This window comes from Sinocyclocheilus rhinocerous, unplaced genomic scaffold, assembly GCF_001515625.1.
Source record: "Sinocyclocheilus rhinocerous isolate Xijiao unplaced genomic scaffold, SAMN03320098_v1.1 scaffold2275, whole genome shotgun sequence".
NCBI lineage: Eukaryota > Metazoa > Chordata > Actinopteri > Cypriniformes > Cyprinidae > Sinocyclocheilus > Sinocyclocheilus rhinocerous.
In genome coordinates, this window is record NW_015636540.1 from 46,940 (window position 1) to 53,226 (window position 6,287).

Sequence of the window (6,287 nt, forward strand, 5' to 3'; positions counted from 1 at the left end):
TAACTTCAATTCCACATGATATTTTAACTAGTATGTGACCCTGGAGCACAAAACCAGTCATAAGGATACATTTTTAAAACTGAGATTTCATATTAATTTTCATATTAATTTATTAATAAAGATTTCAATACATAATCTTTCCATTGATGTATGGTTTGTTAGGATAGGACAATATTTGGCTGAGATACAACTATTTGACAATCTGGAATCTGAGGGAGCAAAAAAATATAAATATTGAGAAAATCATCTTTAAAGTTGTTCAAATGAAGTTCTTAGCAATGCATATTACTAATCAAACATTACGTTTTGATATATTTACGGTAGGAGATTTACAAAATATCTTCATGGAACATGATCTTTACTTAATATCCTAATGATTTTTGGCATAAAAGAAAAATGTATAATTTTGACGGCATTGTGCTCCAGGCTCACAAATATAAATAATTGAATGACACATAATTAAAATTATTAATATAAATGACACAGTAATAATAATGTATTGTATTATTATATTTTCTAATAATATATGTATTCTGCCCTCGTAAAAGAGTTCCCCTTCTTGAACTAGGCAGATAGATAACTCCTTCCACAGGAACACCTTAGATGATCCGTCTTTGACCACCTTGACCTCAACTTTCCTTACTTTCCCATCTCTCCCGGGAAATGTCTCCAACACGATTCCCATGGGCCAGTCGTTCCTTTTGGCTGGAATGTTTTTCAGTAGCACAACATCTCCCACTTGGAGATTGGAGCTCTCATTCTGCCATTTTCTACGGTTTTGCAAGGTTGTGAGATATTCCTTTCTCCAGTGACTCCAAAATGTATTGGCCAAGCTTTGGACTAGCCTCCACTGACGAATGAAGAGGCCCCTTTCACCGAATTCTCCTGGTGGAGGAGGAACTACCGAAGTCTTTTGAGTGAGTAGAGTTGCTGGAGTCAGAATGAAAGGAGCGTCTGGATCTGTAGACACAGGTACCAGGGGACGAGCATTGACTATGGCTGTGACTTCAGCCATGATGGTGGTCAAAACCTCATGGGACAACTTTGAAGGTCCAAGGCCTTGTAGCATAGATTCAAGAATCCACCTTGAAACTCCGATCATTCGTTCCCAACTTCCACCCATGTGAGATGAGTGAGGAGGGTTGAACACCCAAGAGCATCCATTGTCGCTCAAATACTCTTGTACCTTTCTGTCTTCTGAGACTGTCTCCATCTTCAACTCCTTGCATGCTCCAACAAAGTTGGTGCCACAGTCTGACCGCAACTGCTTTGCTGGACCTCGAACAGCGAAGAATCTGCAGAGAGCATTTATAAAGCTGGAGCTATCCATCGATTCTATGACTTCAATATGTATGGCCCTAGTACTCATACATGTGAACAGCACTGCCCAGCGTTTGGAGTTTGCTTGTCCTCCTCTGGTTCGACGTGAGGTGACCATCCAAGGCCCGAAAACATCCAACCCTACATAGGAGAATGGAGCGTCCATACTGAGCCGTTCAGGAGGTAGGTCAGACATCTTCTGAGTCAAAATCTTTCCCTGCAGTCTGCGACAGTGAAAACATTGAAAGATCACACTACTGATGCGTCTCTTACAACCTATGATCCAAAAACCAGCCTCTCTCAATGCACCGTCAGTGAAGACGCGTCCCTGATGTTTAACTTGTTTGTGACAATGTTGAATGAGTAGAGATGTGAAGTGACAATGACCAGGGAGAATAAGAGGACACACTTCGTCTCTCCCAAGGTTTGCTTGTGAAAGGCGTCCGCCAACCCTGAGTAAGCCAGATTTATCAAAGTAAGGGGATAGATTAAAGAGAGGGCTTTGATTGGAAATCACAGTGCTTGCTTGAAGGCATTTCAGCTCCTCTGAGAAGGCTTCTGCTTGTACGCTGTGGATGAGAATGGACTTTGCCTTTTCTAGATCTTGAACTGAGCAGGGCTTGTCACATATATGCCAGCCCCTGCAAGTGCTCTTGTCGCTGTCCTGCTTGAAGGAGTGGGCTATGTGCACAAGTCTTGCTATTGCACGAGTCAGCGATCGCCAGCTTGAGAATCTTTCAAAGCGTTTGGGGTCCAACTCCTTTCTTGAAGTATGTGTACCACAAGAAGCGACTTGGGGACGTACTTCAATGTCTACTTCTGGGTCTATCATGCTGAAGAGACCAGTGTCAGTATCAGGTGGTGTCGTTGTAAACAAGAATTTTGGGCCAGTCAACCACGTGCTATGGGGAAGGTTAGCTGCCAAAACGGATCTTGTGGCTTGGTCAGCAGGGTTTTGATCGGTAAGTACATATTTCCACTGCTCAGGGCGTGTAGATTTCCGTATCCTCTGCACTCTCTTGTTAACATATACATAAAATTTCCTGGATTCATTACAGATGTAGCCTAAGACGACTTTACTGTCAGAATAAAATGTCACAGCATCCAGTTTAGTGTCGATCTCATCTTCAATGGTTTCAGCTATTTCCACAGCCAGAACAGCTGCGCACAGCTCGAGTCTGGGAACAGATATCTCAGGTCGGGGAGCTAGTTTAGCCTTGCCAAACATGAAGCCAACTTCTACATTACCACTTGTATTGATAACCCTGCTGTAAGCGACAGCTGCAATAGCATTTGTGGACGCATCACAGAAGACACACATCTCTTTTCTTTGTGCCTGACAGAGAGAGATTGTAGCATATGTGCGGGGAATTTTGACATGCTCAAGCTCTTTTAATGAGTCTCTCCAAACTTTCCATTCCTTCAATTTCTCGTCTGGCAGAGGTGCGTCCCAGTCACAAGACTCTGTGGTTAGCGCTCTGAGCAGGAGTCTGCCCTGAATTACGACAGGCGCAGCAAACCCAAGTGGGTCAAACAAACTGTTGATCGTTGACAGAACCCCACGTCTGGTGTAAGGTGTCACCTGGTCTGCAACCTGGAAGATGAACACGTCTTCAGACATGTCCCAGCTCACCCCCAAACTTCTCTGAACTGGTGGGAGGCCAGTGCTGAGATCTAGATTCCTTAACTCCTTTGCAAGATCATCTGGAGGAAATGCTTTCATAACCTCCACTTTATTGGAGGCAATCTTGTGAAGATGTAGATTAGACAGAGCCAGCATTTTCTGAGTGGCCTTGAGCAGCTTGATGGCTTCCTCTTCTGTGGAGAGGGAGATAAGGCCATCATCCACATAAAAATTCCTTTCCACAAAGTGCCTTGCTTCGGATCCATAGTCGTTTTCACCTGCGTGGGCAGCCCTCCTGAGTCCATATATGGCAACTGCTGGAGACGGACTATTACCAAATACATGCACTCGCATCTGGTACTCCAGCACCTTGTTGTCTATGTCATTGTTGTCATACCAAAGGAAGCGTAGAAAGTTCCGATGCTCTTTTGCGACCACAAAGGAATGGAACATTTGCTGAATATCAGCCACCACTGCCACACGTTCCTTCCTGAACCGCAGTAGAACCCCCAAGAGGCTATTGTTTAGATTAGGGCCAGTAAGGAGGACATCATTTAATGATACACCTTGATGTCGAGTACTAGAGTCGAATACTACTCTTATCTGGCCGGGCTTCTTTGGATGGTACACCCCGAACATTGGCAGATACCAGCACTCTTCATTATTCTGCAATTGTGGTGCCAACTCTGCATGCTCATTCTCAAATACCTTGCGCATAAAATCCACAAAGTGTTCTCTTACCTCGGGGTGTGTTTTTAGTTTGCGAGTCAGTAACGTGAGCCGGTTGTTGGCTTGAACCTTGTTATTCAGGAGGCGTTGCCGTGGGCTACGGAACGGAAGTGGGCCAACCCAGCTGTGTTCCCACCTGCATGTTTGATGGATTCAGCATGAGTCTGCATGGTGTGGGAGCTTAGGGGTGTTGCAGTATGTGCGAGGTCACGAGTTGGAGGCTGTCTCTGTGGCAAGTCCTGAAAAAGACTACTCTGCACGAAGGGTTCAGACTTTGGCAGATCAACACAGTATGGAGCTAATGGCTTGTTTTCAGTGGTTTCTGCAAGCATTGGTATCTGTACCTCTTTATATTTATGCTGATCTTCTACATATTTCTCAGTCCTTTGCAATGAGTCATGTGAAGAATGACGCTCTTTGCCTTGAGATAGCTGTTCAATGTCCCCTATCTCTGCAACTGCCTCAAACACTGACGCCTCAGCTGCAGCAGCTTCTGCTTCCCTTTCTTGGTGGAGTGCATTCAGGGTAGCCTCCCAACGAGTCTCCTCCACTTTAAGCTGAGCTTGTACTTGAGCTTGTTTCACTCTCACTTCTATCTCCTTTTGTGCATATGCTGCTCTAGTCAGTGCTGCTTCTGCCTTTGCACGGGCCTCCAATGCGGCTACACTTGCTGCAGACTTGCTTGACCGTCTTGATGATCGCGAACACACTGATCTGGTTTCCATACTTTGTTTCCCTTTTGAAGACATTCTGAGGTTAAAGCAGTACTTGAAATCCTATTCACCGATGCAACAATCAATGTTAAGTGTCTTTTTACTATTCTGCCCTCGTAAAAGAGTTCCCCTTCTTGAACTAGGCAGATAGATAACTCCTTCCACAGTGACGTTGAATTGAAGCATGGATTTATTATGACCACCAAATATAAGTGGAAGGGATGAGTGCTTGAGAAATGTACATACATGTTCAGTAAATGCTAGACATAATTTGATTCAGTTTAAGGTAATTCATAGGCTTCATTATTCTAAATTAAAACTTCATAAAATTTATCCCACGATTTCCCCACTCTGTAATAAGTGTAAAACATTAGAAGGCACCCTGTTTCATTCTTTATGGTCATGTAGTAAAATTCAGCCATTTTGGATATGCATATTTAAATTTCTTTCTGAAGTGTATTCTGTCGACTTGGAGCCTGAGCCTTGTATTGGACTTTTAGGTGCAGAAAATGCCTTTTGCAGTAAATATCAAACACAGGCCATTTCGCTCTGCATGTTACTTGCAAAAAAACTGATCTTACAGATGTGGAAAGCAGATTCTGTCCCTACTTTTGAGATGTGGGCAAGGGAACTGGGAAATATGTTACATTTGGAAGAACTGAGATGTATATTAAAAGATAAACTGTCCATTTTCATCAAGATCTGGAAACCAATAAGTCTGTTCTTACAGGCAGACTGAATATATTGGATTACATCTCTTTTAAAAAAGATGTCCACATGAGATTTTAACGTAATATTTCAGTAATTTTATTAGACATAATTAATATTGTTAATAAGAATGACAAAACAACGACAGCAATAATAATAAAGGTCATTGATTTTATTTTATAATATTATTGTACTCATTTATTTATTATAATTTTTATCATAACTTTAATTATAACAAAGTCAGCATTAGATTTTAACCTAATATTACAATCATTTAATGACACATTAATAATAATAATTATTATTAAAAATGACACAATATAATAAGAATATAACTCCAATTATAAAAAATATTCCAATTATTTGTGCAGCCTTGTTTATTTCAATTTGACATTTTATTAGTTATTACAAATTTAAAAAAAAAATCTAATCACAAACTTATGCGAACCCCTGTCTGAGAAACTTTACAGCAACGTGTTTTCGTGTTATTCTTTGAGTAATTTCACTGAGCTTGTTCTAGGTTCATCTGGCTGACAGATTACCATGTGACTGTGGTGATGATGTCATTTCCTGTGGGCTTTCAGTGGCACCATCAATGTCATCTCGTGGTTTGTTCTGTGAGAAGGACGACAGCTGTGATTGACAGCGTCTCCATGGAAACAGCTTGTAAATAAGATTTAAAGTGGATATTTTCTGCTCTTATTAAGAGCAAATGACCAAATGACAGCTGTGTGTTTTATGAGGCCCGTAAACAAACCCACAACACAGAAACACTGCACTCAGACGCACAGTGTGTGCTACTCTGAACAGAAACACACAGCTCGCAGTGTGTGTTCTCTCTCTCAAACATTAATAGAATGTTCATTCAGTGTTATCTGGTCTCTACTATCGTTCTCATTTATTTATTTATGCATCATTCATGGAATGTTTTTTTCCCTGAAATTTCTGAAATGTTCATTTAAAGTTTTTTTTTAAATGTTGCTACTTGTTTTGGAATGTTCAGAGAACATTCAAAAGTAACATTTCCATAATGTTTGCAAAATGATACAATGGAACATTTGCATATAACTGAGAAAATGTTTAACTCACACACACACACACTTCTTTCTCTAGATTGCAGCTCTGGACATTCATGAGGTGCATCCTGGGTCTCTTCTGAGCACTGAGTGTGTGTGTGTGTGTGTGTGTGTTAT